Source organism: Caretta caretta, chromosome 5 (assembly GCF_965140235.1).
Source record: "Caretta caretta isolate rCarCar2 chromosome 5, rCarCar1.hap1, whole genome shotgun sequence".
Taxonomy (NCBI): Eukaryota; Metazoa; Chordata; order Testudines; family Cheloniidae; genus Caretta; species Caretta caretta.
Window position 1 is genome coordinate 58,391,365 of NC_134210.1, and position 12,098 is coordinate 58,403,462.

The 12,098-nt window shown below is 43.1% G+C and overlaps 1 long non-coding RNA gene across 2 annotated transcripts; it reads left to right on the forward strand.

The window, feature by feature from the left end:
- The first annotated feature begins 148 nt into the window (after positions 1-148).
- LOC125637019 (uncharacterized) lies at positions 149-10,604 on the forward strand. 2 transcript variants are annotated; one of them, XR_007356799.2, is made up of 4 exons: positions 149-607; positions 2,347-2,440; positions 9,998-10,079; positions 10,444-10,604. It is a non-coding gene; the product is annotated as an uncharacterized LOC125637019 (long non-coding RNA). The 2 variants fall into 2 exon arrangements; XR_007356798.2 differs by having other exon boundaries at positions 9,998-10,604.
- Positions 10,605-12,098: the final 1,494 nt, after the last annotated feature.

Here is a 12,098-nt window from a genome sequence, read left to right on the forward strand (position 1 = left end):
TGCCAACCACAGGGGAGTCCCCGCCTTCTTCGTAGTTTGGTTGACGTGTGCTGCTGCCGATTTTACCCAGAATACCTCATGGCTCAGGCTTTGCATTGGGGAAGCGGCGGTTAAATTTCAAAAGCGGCGGGAAGGTGGGTGAGAATGCTGGACGCGGCTTTGAGGCTCCTCCCTCCCGTTGGCGTCGGGCCACCCCTGCCCGGGGTTTGGGGCGGGCCAGCCTGTGACGCTCAGGAGCCTGCCGGGAGAGGCGGAGTCTTCTCAGTCAGGAGGGGGAACACTGAGGTGGGCAGGTCCTTGTGGAGCCAGGAAGGGAGCTGGGGCACGGCGCTCAGGACCGTGACTGGATGGGAGCCGGTTAGGCACCGTTTGAACTCCCCCCACCCCGTTGCCCCATCAGGGCTCGCACCGTCCCCGAGAGATAGGCCCGGTGGCCGCGGGCAGAGATGGGCGCAGAACACTGCCCCAGCCACTGGAATCCGCTACTAGTAAAGAGTTGCATAGCCCATGGGCTCTCACTGTCCTTTACTGGCTGGGGCCCGTGGAAGACAACTGCTAGTAAAAGTCCTGGGTTCAAACCCTGCTGAAGATCGATGTGGGTGAGCAGGTAATTAAAAATAGTATCATAATGCTTATGTTTCAGACAAGGGTTCGGAATTAAGGCTGCACAGCTAGCGTTAGTTATGCCATTTGCCAACTTTTGAGCACTTTCCAATTTATTTTTTGTAACAAGTATATATTTAAAATTACTAAACTTTTTTTTTTTTTAATGCACCTACCTTTGGAGATTCATGCCCCGTATGGGCCCTCCTCTTCCTAAGAAAGAGTACTTTTGCACAGAACAAGAGAATTTTTGTTCTTTGTCAACATGATGTATTGCTTATGACAAAAAGCAACATACATAGCACAGTAGTAGAGTAGTAGCACTCTACTACTGAATGAAATTGAACATAAAGAACACATATTGACTCACCTTTGTCTACGGGAGTAGGGTGAGCCTATTTGCTAGCACACGATTTCTGGTTCCTTGGTTTGATCTCGGAGATTTTCAACTGCAGATCAGTGTACAGTAATCAAGTCAAAAAAAACCAAAACCCACAAACCACACAGATTAGAGATGTAAGAGTTTAACTGGTTAATGATTAAACTCCACCCAGGGTCCTGGCTGCCAGCCCTGCACCACCCTCCCTGCTGCCACCCAGCATCCTGGTGTGGCCTGGGATCTGTCCTGGCTTCCGACCTGCTGCCACCCGGTGTCCATCCTGGCTGCCTGCCCCAGCGGGGCTCTGCTGCTGCCTGCCCCTGGGCCTCTACTGCCGCCTGGCATACCAGTGCACCAAGCATCCTGGCTACTGGCCTCGCTCCCAGTTTCCTCCCAACTGCCAGCCCCATTGCCACCCGGGCCCCATGCTCTGCTGCCTGCCCTACCGGATCCATTATATGTCATATATTTTGTCAATTCAGATATATTACTTATTGGTGAAGATTATGGGATCCTAACTTGTGGGGATTTTAGAGAAACCAAGAAGCACAAGTGACCAGAGTCTTCATCTTGTAATGGCAGGAAATTGATCTTGTGATCTCTGGTTACTCTTCTTTTAGATGGTGAAAATACTCCAAAGGTCCTACCAATATATCTTTGTTTTCCTGCTCCAAATACAGTAAGCAGTCAATACTATGGATATAAGAATCACTGCAATTAGACATCTAACCCTGCGCTCCTGGCCCCTGTCCATGTCCCCCCTCCCGGAAATGGGTGGGGGGTGGGCAGGGGTAAGGAGGGGGCTGGCTTTCAGCACCACAACTGTTAAAAAATGTTCCTGTGTCACTGGTTCACAGTGAATCTACCACACATATATATTATCTTTGTCAAGTGCTTTTATTAACAACAAAAACAGCCAGTCTTATGTGTAAAACTAAAACCCACTTTTTGGTTTAACTTTTCACATAATATCCACGAGACGTCCAAAAACACAAAAAAACAGACTAGAATTTCAACTCTACTGCTGATTTTTTGTTAAGAAAAATTATCATGTTTACATGCTCTGGTTTCAGTCTTGTGCACAGCAGATTAACAGTAAGGCCAGCATTGAAAAACACACATTCTGCAGGCACAGATGTTCCTGGAATGCACAGGTAACTGTTTGCCAGTTTTCCAAGCCTTGGAAAACACTGTGCATTAGCCTTTCACCACTCCAATGGACTGCATTCCAATGAAGGACAAGGATCCCCGAAGTAATTTTCCAGTTCATTTTCTATTGCATTCTCCTTTTTGGTGTAACCTTCACCTAAAAGCATCACTACAGCACTCTTCTGAGTTTCATGCATTTTTTTCGGCCCTGGCAGGATCATTGGCTTTCATCTGATGCTCCAGAGAGTGACGAACAGCAGCCTTGAAATCAGCAACTTTTCCATTTTCGACAGGAGCTTTGCTTCTGAGGTGAGTTTGGAGAAGACTGTTGCAAATTGGATAAATATTTGAAATTGACACTGACTGTTCAGCAGACATGACAGGTGTAGTGCATTTTAAAGTGGAAAGTACTGGTAAGATATCCTCTATGAATTGCCAGTGCTCATCTTGCAGCTGAAGCGTTCAGGCATCAGATTGTTTTGTTGCCGAGCTATCTGAAAGCACAGCTGTCATAGTCCACCTTTGCTCACCGAGTCTTGAAAACATGTCATATACCGAATTTCAGCGAGTTTTATACAATTGGATCAGACGGTGTTGCTTAACCTGAAGCTGTGTTTGTTTTCTTTCGAGTGCTTTTGCAGTCACAGTGCTGTGGTGGAAACGTGCAACTAGTCTACTTACAGCTTCAATAGCCGATCCACACTACTTGAAGAAAACCCATCGTTAATGGCTAGCTGCAAAGTATGGGCAAAACAATTGACAGATTCCCATGCAACATATCTCGGAATAGTAACTTGTAGGGCATTTTGGCTTTGTATTGCCACCAGGAGTTGCCTCTGCATTTTCCTGTCTTTTCTCATACTGTCTTTGGCCATGACAGTGCTTTCTCTGGCAACTGTCACGCTGTCCTTTTCCACTGCAATGATTTCCCGGGAAAGCTCTTTGTCAGATTGCCTCTCTGTCCTCAGATACTGCCTCCACCTCTGCATTTTTTTTTTTATTTGTTTTGAGTGGGCACTGTGTAATGATGCCTGTGAACATTTCATCATGACTTTTCTGTTTTCTCTCCAGGTACTCAGTCACTGACAAAGTCCCTGACCTCAATGGTCTGGCCAGTACAGGTGCCGCAGTGATGGGGTATTAACAAAAAGACAGTTGTTGTTCATATTTTGGGGGTGGCTTTGATAGCATATTTTTAAATGCATTTCTGGTTTTACGTCCCTGAGATTCTTCTCATCCTGGGGGGGAACCTCAGAGATGGTAAGTGGTATGTGAATTGAGATTTTTATCCATTCGGTATGTGCTGTTTGGCTTTGTAGTTGTACCTTGGAGATTTGGGGGGAGGGGATATATGTTCCTGGTCTGCCTTCACAGTTTTTCTGTGCCTTGGAGGTGCTTATATAGCAGGGATGGGCAAACTTTTTGGCCCGAGGGCCACATCGAGATTGTGAAACTGTATGGAGGGCTGGATAGGGAAGTCTGTGCCTCTCCGAACAGCCTGGGCCCTGCCCCTATCTACCCCTTCCCACTTCCTGCCCCCCTCAGAACCCCAAACCCATCCAACCCCCCCTGCTCCTTGTCCCCTGACTGCCCCCTCCCAGTACCTCCTGCCCCTAACCGCAACCCAGGACCCCACCCCCATCCAACCCCCCTGCCCCCCATCCCCTGACTTCCCAGCCCCAAAACTCCGCCCCATCCAGCCGCCCCCCTGACTGTCCGTCCGTCCATTCCCCCCCCCCCCCCCGAGACCTCCTGCCCCTTACCCAACTGCTCCCTGCTCTCCCCGCCCCCTTACCATGCGGCTCAGAGCAGCAGGACTAGCTTATTGGAAAGCCTGGGAGGTGGGCGGGTGCAAGCTGTGCTGCCCATGCAGTGGCATGGCTGTGGGAGAGGGGGTGTCAAGGTTCCTCCCCCACTCTGAACTCTAGGGTACAGATGTGGGGACCTGCATGAAAAACCTCCTAAGCTTATCTTTACCAGCTTAGGTCAAAACTTCCCCAAGGTACAAAATATTCCACCCTTTGTCCTTGGATTGGCCGCTACCACCACCAAACTAATACTGGTTACTGGGGAAGAGCTGTTTGGACACGTCTTTTCCCCCAAAATACTTCCCAAAACCTTGCACCCCACTTCCTGGACAAGGTTTGGTAAAAAGCCTCACCAATTTGCATAGGTGACCACAGACCCAAACCCTTGGATCTGAGAACAATGAAAGACCATTCAGTTTTCTTACAAGAAGACTTTTAATAAAAATAGTAGTAAATAGAAATAAAGAAATCCCCCCTGTAAAATCAGGATGGTAGATATCTTACAGGGTAATTAGATTCAAAAACATAGAGAACCCCTCTAGGCAAAACCTTAAGTTACAAAAAAGATACACAGACAGAAATAGTTATTCTATTCAGCACAATTCTTTTCTCAGCCATTTAAAGAAATCATAATCTAACACATACCTAGCTAGATTACTTACTAAAAGTTCTAAGACTCCATTCCTGATCTATCCCCGGCAGAAACCAGCATATAGACAGACACACAGACCCTTTGTTTCTCTCCCTCCTCCCAGCTTTTTAAAGTATCTTGTCTCCTCATTGGTCATTTTGGTCAGGTGCCAGCGAGGTTACCTTTAGCTTCTTAACCCTTTACAGGTGAGAGGAGATTTCCCCTGGCCAGGAGGGATTTCAAAGGGGTTTACCCTTCCCTTTATATTTATGACAGGGGGTACAGTGGGGGGAGGGGCCAGGGGCTAGACTCCCTGGCCGGGAGCTCAAGGGCCAGGCAGGACAGTCCCGTGGGCCGGATGTGGCCCGTGGGTCGTAGTTTGCCCACCTCTGATATATAATATCAGAAGAGCGAGTGGGGTGAATCAAGGGGTGAGTTCTATAGTACTCCCTCCAGCATTTAGGCTGTCATTACCCTGAGGCGGGTGAGTAGGAGGCAAAGTGTGACCTTTTTTAAAAAGGCAAAGGACAGACCAGTGAGAGATGCTGTGAAGTTATTCACCATGATGATTCCTCCAGAAGTGCTTGAGGAGTGGAAGGAGGAGCTCCTGACTGCAAGCTTTCCCTGGAGAGGGGGGTGGGTGGCCATGCAGCTCTTCCTCATAATCTCTGAACAATTTTTCAGCCTTACCTTTTGCTTTATCTCCCCTACAGACATGTTGAATGTGCAGAGAAAAATGGATAGGGTTCTGCAATGATTGCCTGAAGCATTCACTGTTACCAGTCTGTTAGAATGAGCATTACAGGGCATTTGTAAGGGATCAGTACTCTTTGTCGCTTTTACAGGCATGCAATGTCTACCTCATGTAAAGTGAGAACACTAACCAAACTCTTTTTCTGTAACCACTGCCTCAGTAAACATTACACTTGTCACAAAAGAATGTTTTTCTTATTTGAATCCCCTTGGGGAGGGAGGGCATAAAAACTGCAACTGTTTGCTGCCAGCCACCATTTTGAGGTGGCAAATGGGGGAGGGGAAGATATCATTTACCAAGCAAAGGGAAGGGGAAGTAAAAATAGATACATAGGCATGTGCCTTCCAGAGTGTGGTCCTGAAAATGGTCACTAACTGGGCTTCATCATGAGATAGAGGCCAATTACTTGGCCAGAGTATCCACCATTTTGAAAAGGTGTGTGGAAGACCAAGGGACAAATAGATAGCATAGGCTGATAGAGGGAGCAAGGCAGGGACCTGAGACTCAGAAAATCTTCTAGCTCACAACGCTCTAGAGTGGCTGCAGCCATAGGGCACCTCGAACGGAAGCTAGTACAACCCTATAACATAATACATTAAAATATAAATGTTAAATTATAAAAAAGACTTACATGCCAAGATTCCCTTCATAGGATCTGCCTACTCAGTCTTGGTCAGGGTCTCAACACAGTTCCAAGAAGCTGCTCAAGGCATATTGTGAGCTTTTGGGATATTTCCATAGCTATTGTGATAAAATGGAATCCAGGAGCCAATAGACAAAATCTGTCTGTGCTTCAGCTTATAAACAGGGGAAGGAACATCTGGTCAACTTGACCCCAGAACAGTGGAGGGCATGTAGGTAAACAGAGAGGCCAATAATGATCACTTGAAAAGTAGGGTAGGATAAGAATTGGAAGACTGTCAAAGCAGTTTTCAGCAGCATTGCCTACACATGAACAATAGACTGAATTAACTTGATTTGTAGCAAAGTTAATAACTTCAAAAGAGGACTCCAGAATTTGTGATAAATGCAGGGTCAGTGCACTATAATGAATTGCAGCCTGTGTACACAAGTGTTTTCAAATCAGATTAACTCAATTTAGTCCTGTTTAAACTCCCCATGTAAACCAAGCCTCTCTTATTATGTGGCTGAAGAGTGCCTAGCATATGGGGCCTTGATTTTAGTTGGGTCCTCTAGCAAAAGCTCTGACAGTGGGGACTAAAATGGTCTTTGTCACTATAAAATTGTGAGACTTAGCAACACTAATCACCGTTGCCGACCTCAAAAGTTTAAAAATCATGAACCAGACTCCGAAAATCATGAATATAAAAAATGATTCTGGTCTATCGTCTGATTTCTGAACTCCTAAAATTGTCGCACATGCATTGAGGATGGGCAGGAGTCCAGAAATCAGACGACAGACCAGAATCATTTTTTATTAATCATTTTGCCTCCCTTCCCTTTGGTAGGTAAATCCTGCTCCTATCCCATTTCTATTTTGTGGTCTGTCATATTGTTCCCCACTTTGCTTTTTTTGCCCTCAACTGCAGGCTTCCCTCCCTGCAGAGTATGGCCTTTTCTGTGCCCTCTCCTATTTTTTTTCCTCCTTTTCCTTACTCTCTACTACCTTGTTTAATATTTTCCCCCTTACTCATGCAATCTTACACACAGTATGGAAGCTAACCTCTAAACTACTGGAATAGCCCCGGCATGTTGTTGGCAGCCAATGAATAAGAGCAGCTTGAGGAACCATATATTCATTTTTCAGAACAAATCACTGAACATGCTCTTGGATACCAGAGTGATAAGATGGTTTGAAAATAAAGAGATGCATTCTGTAGCTATTTAGCCAAATCTCAACATTTCTAACTTCATATGTAGTTTCATTTTCATGTTATTTTGATGCATTCTTCAGAGGGATCTGCTTGCTCCCTTTCAGCATCTTTTTAAATGTTACTGTTGTTCTGCTAGTTATCAAAGCGACAACACTGGGAAAAGATTTCCTAAAATAAAGGAGCATGATGGTAGAACTCTAAACTGTACATATGCAGGTAAACCACCAGATGGCATGTATCTGTCACTTATTTTTGAAATGACTGGTGAATCTTAATGAGTGAACAAATAGGCTTATAGCTAATGAACACTAAATGACTGTGTTTATATAGGAAGATAGGCAAGGAATAGCAGTGACAAGATACTATAATTTGGTTGTATTTTCTTTAAGGCTGTATTAACTGATTTACATAAAATATGAACTGACCAAACCATCACCATAACTTGAACCAAACATCAGTTGAAGTTCAAATAAGGTGTAGTTACTGTTTTCTAATTATTTTTCAGTTCTCCATGCTTCTGCACTTCCTGGTTCCATTTGGAAGTGAAATGCTGAAATACCACACAGGTTACTTGTTTTTGTATGATATTCAGTACAATTTTTCAGACATGAGATTTTACTAAAATCACTGTAGTACTTAGGCATTAAGTACAATAATTAAAAAACATACAAAACTAGTCCTTAATTTAACTTGGGAAAATTGTTTTATTTTCCTTCACCCATAATTCCCTGCCTATACCCTTTCCTTCTCTCCTACATCTTGATTTTTCATTTCCTTTGATTGCAGCTATTTTGCAGTTCAAAGAGCAATTGGACTAAGGTTTATTCTGATCTCTAGTAGTACATGTTCAGGACCCAGCACTGCAGATGCCTTATTTCATCCTTAGCAGTGAGATTTCCTATTTTTCCAGCACAATTCTTTTGCAGAGGAAGAGATGTTCCCTGATGACAGCAGTGTTCGAGATAAAGAGAAGCTAAGATACCAGAAGTAACTGAAAAGATTACATTTTATTTGCCAATTAAAAAAATTAGAGAGACTCCATGGTCATTGACTGAGGACTGCTGCAACATAATACAGTTTCTGCTATGAAGTTACAGAACACAAGATTTAGTTTGATATAACAAAACAATACAATTTGAATGTAGAACACTGCTCATACAAGCATCTAAAATTTCTGTACATAAAAATGTACAAACCCAGAAAGCAAATGAAATAAAATTGATTTTGAAAAATATGGGGAAAAAATTATGTTCCTGTTTTTAAGAGGTACTGTGCACCTGAAGCTCCTGACATTGGACCAAACCACTGACCACTGCTGTGAAGAGCTTTCTTCCTGCTTCACAAAAGAGATGAGATGAATGCACATAGGAAGGAAACTATATAGCAGATCAGATGACATTACCAACCCTGCCACTTGTGTGTGTTTGGTACACAATGAAGCTGAAGAAATGCTGAGAAATATTTGACACATCACCTGCGAAACAGGTGAAACTCTCTGGGATGAGGAATGGCAATAAAGAAAACTGTTCCTACTCCTAACGGTAATTGTCAATGAAAATCCTACTGAAAATTGTGACAATGTTCATGATTCTCAGAAAGCCAGCATTTGACTGAGGAAAATCTCGAATGCTTATGCAAAACCATTCAGAAAGTACTGGTAGCCATGTTTCAACTAGGTATGACTTTTGCCGACATCTTGGATGCCCTGCAATTCAACTTCAGACCAGGGCATGGCATGGACACAGCCCCAGTAATACTAAGGGATGAAGAGAGGCCAATCTCATAATACCTGACCTCTCCACAACTTTTGACTGTCAACTGCAAGGTATTGCTGACCACTTACAAGACATCGCTGAACCAGACATCACAGCAATAGCGCTCCAACCGTTCTTTTCCAACAGGCTTAGAGGAATGATGGGAAACTGTTCCTCTTCCAGAAAAGTCTTCACTTGTGGGCTCCCACAAGGAACTATCCTGTTCCCCCTCCTCTTCAGAATCCAGGAGACCACCTGGAGAGGTGCTGCGACACATTGGTTTCATTGCCAAAAATACACAAGACACCCAGCTTTATTTCTGATTGTTTACAGATTCAACTGCTATCCCCACTAACATGACACACTGGCTCCATGACAAAGACAGCTTGCTCAAACTTGTCTACATGGGGAATTATTCCAGACTAGCTCCATGGGTGGACACACTTATTCCAAAATAAGAATTTCTTATTCCAAATTAGGTTAATTTACTGGATTTATGTAATTTGGAATAAGGCTCTCTTATTCTGGGATAAAAACCTCCACACATAGAATTAATCAGGAATAGTTAATCTGCTTTACATTCACACCCTCCTGCATTCTGGATTAATTTTCACATGTAGAGAAGCCTGAAGACTGAAATGTTGGTAGTTGAAAGGAAAATGTTTTCAAGACATTATAGGAGATGGAATGAGTTGAATTTTACCTCTAGAAATAAGAAACATAATGTGGAAATATGCCACTGAGGCTGAAAAAAACCCTTAATTCTTGGTGGAAGATGGTAAACTTCACATACAATGCTCAGTTGAACCAAGCAACTGCATATATGATGTCTGATGCCCAAACTGAATGGATATCTCCTATTGTATCACTTGGGTTAAATGTCAACACCAGTGTGATGCAACCAATAGAACACAAACTCTGGGCCATAAAACAAAATCAGACATGGAAAATCGTTGAACTTGAGGCTTATATGGAAGAACAGGGAATTGGATATATTTGTAATAACAGTGCAATTCAGCCTTATGATATACATTTAAATAAAGACAGAGGAAAATGTCATTATCAGCTAGATCCTTTCTTCCAGGTGCAGACATCTTCATCTTTTATACTGACAGAGCAGAAGGACCTAAGATGAGTCAGAGGGATTTTGGTGTGAAAGCGTAACAGTAATTTTATAAATTATTTTCTTTGAGTGTCTGGGTGGGTGTGTTAATAAAGTTTGATGCCTGTTTCTGAATTATGAGCTCTCCCCTGCCCACTGACCGCTTGGCCAGTGCTCACAGGATGTATGTTTAAATATTAAGTGTTAGTGTTAAGTAAATGTTTTCTTTTTAAATCTGTGAATATGACGACTTTTTCATATGTGTATATAGAGGCCATGTATACTACACTGTATTAAGTACAGAATTAGACTAACACTAAGACTAAAAGCCTTTGAATGTGGGATCTTTATATGCATGTTACATTGAAACTACTGTATTCTCTATATCAGTGGTTCTCAACGTTTTGTTTTTTTTTTTTTTTTTGCAGACAACCTGAAAATTGCTGAGGGTGTCAACAGCCCACTTACTCATCTTTCCAAATGTTGTTTGTACTGTTAGCTAACTATTGCAAACCGCTTTGGATAAAAGTGCTATATAAAAAAACCCTTTATTTTTGTTCTACAAATAAAAGCACATAACTTATTTTAATATCAGTAGTCTTACCTTTCTAATGTGATGGATGTGCCCTCTCTTCCCTGCCGTGGCAGCCCCCAAGCTGGGGCTGGGAAGGAGGGGAGGGGTCTCTCCTGCCACAGCAGTCACTAGGCTGGGAAGCCACTGTGCTGCCGCAGTAGCCCCTGAGCTGGGGCTGGGAAGGAGGGCCGTTTCTCCCTGGCAGCTGCAGTCCTGGAGATGGGGAAAGTCACCTCTTTCTCTGGCCACTGCAGCCCTGCACGTCCCAAATTCCCCCCACCCCCTCTTCTCACCCCAGTCCCCTCCTACCTATCCCCTATTCCCCACAAGGCCACCACCTCATCTTATATGTGAGTCTTCTCCAGGATACAGGCACCTAATTAGTGGAACCACACCTGCGCGGCTCCACTAATTAGGTGGGTGGCCCTTCATTCTCTTGTGTGCGCCCAGGCACGCACCTTAGAGGGAATTAGCCGTGGACCACCTGAATGGAGCTCACGGACCACAGTTTGAGAACCTCTGCTCTATAGGTGTTAGGTATTTTATGCAGTCTGTCTTTTATTTTGCTGTACTGCTTTATTGTGTAATTGTTAAATATAACTCTATTGTGTTTTATTAAATCCTATGTATCTTTTCTTGCTTTATTAAACTTTTTAAAAAAAAAAATTCTGTTAAACAAATAAATTTAGATTTAAAAGAATTTCTGCTTGCATCAATCCTTGAGCGGAAGGCTGTATCCGTGTCCTTTCAGGGGTTAGCAAGACTAGTTTGCTCTGGGGAGTCCTCTGCAGGTTGGACACAAGCCCCCTGGTAACACACTGGCAATTCCTTTCAGGTGGGCCACAACCTTGTTACCCTTTTGTTAAATTAGAAGCGCTATTGTAGGCTAATTTAATTGGCACCTAAAATTTAGAGTAACACATCCTCCACATCCTTTTGTTTGTGCAAAATTGTACTTCCTGTTTTTTGGGGATGCTTCCTGCCAGCAGTCTTTCTAATAAAAGAAGGGAATTATATAATACAATGTTCATCTGTGTGGATTTTGCTGAAAGAAATTTAAGGTTTTTTTTGGTACAAACACATTACTAAAGAAAGGACCAAAATCAGGTCTTGCAGCATCTGTCCATCATGAGTAAGTTTACAGTGCAGTTTACATTATTAGGATAGAAATGTGATTACAAAATTTACATTTCTAATATCCTCTTCCATTTAAACAAAGATCTTAATTTTTCTGTTATTAAATAAAAATATTCCATTTAAAACATACAGAAAAATATTTTAAGGCACAGGAGCTAGTTATTCTATTCTACTCTGCACAGGTAAGGCCTCAGCTGGAGTACTGTGTTCTGTTTTAGGTGACACTTTACAAAAGATGTGGATAAATTGGAGAGAGTCCAGAGAAGAGCAACAAAAATGATAGTCAGTTTAGAAAACATGACTTATGAGAAAAGGTTAAAAATACTGGGCATGTTTAGTCTTGAGAAAACAGTACGTGTGTGACTTGATAAC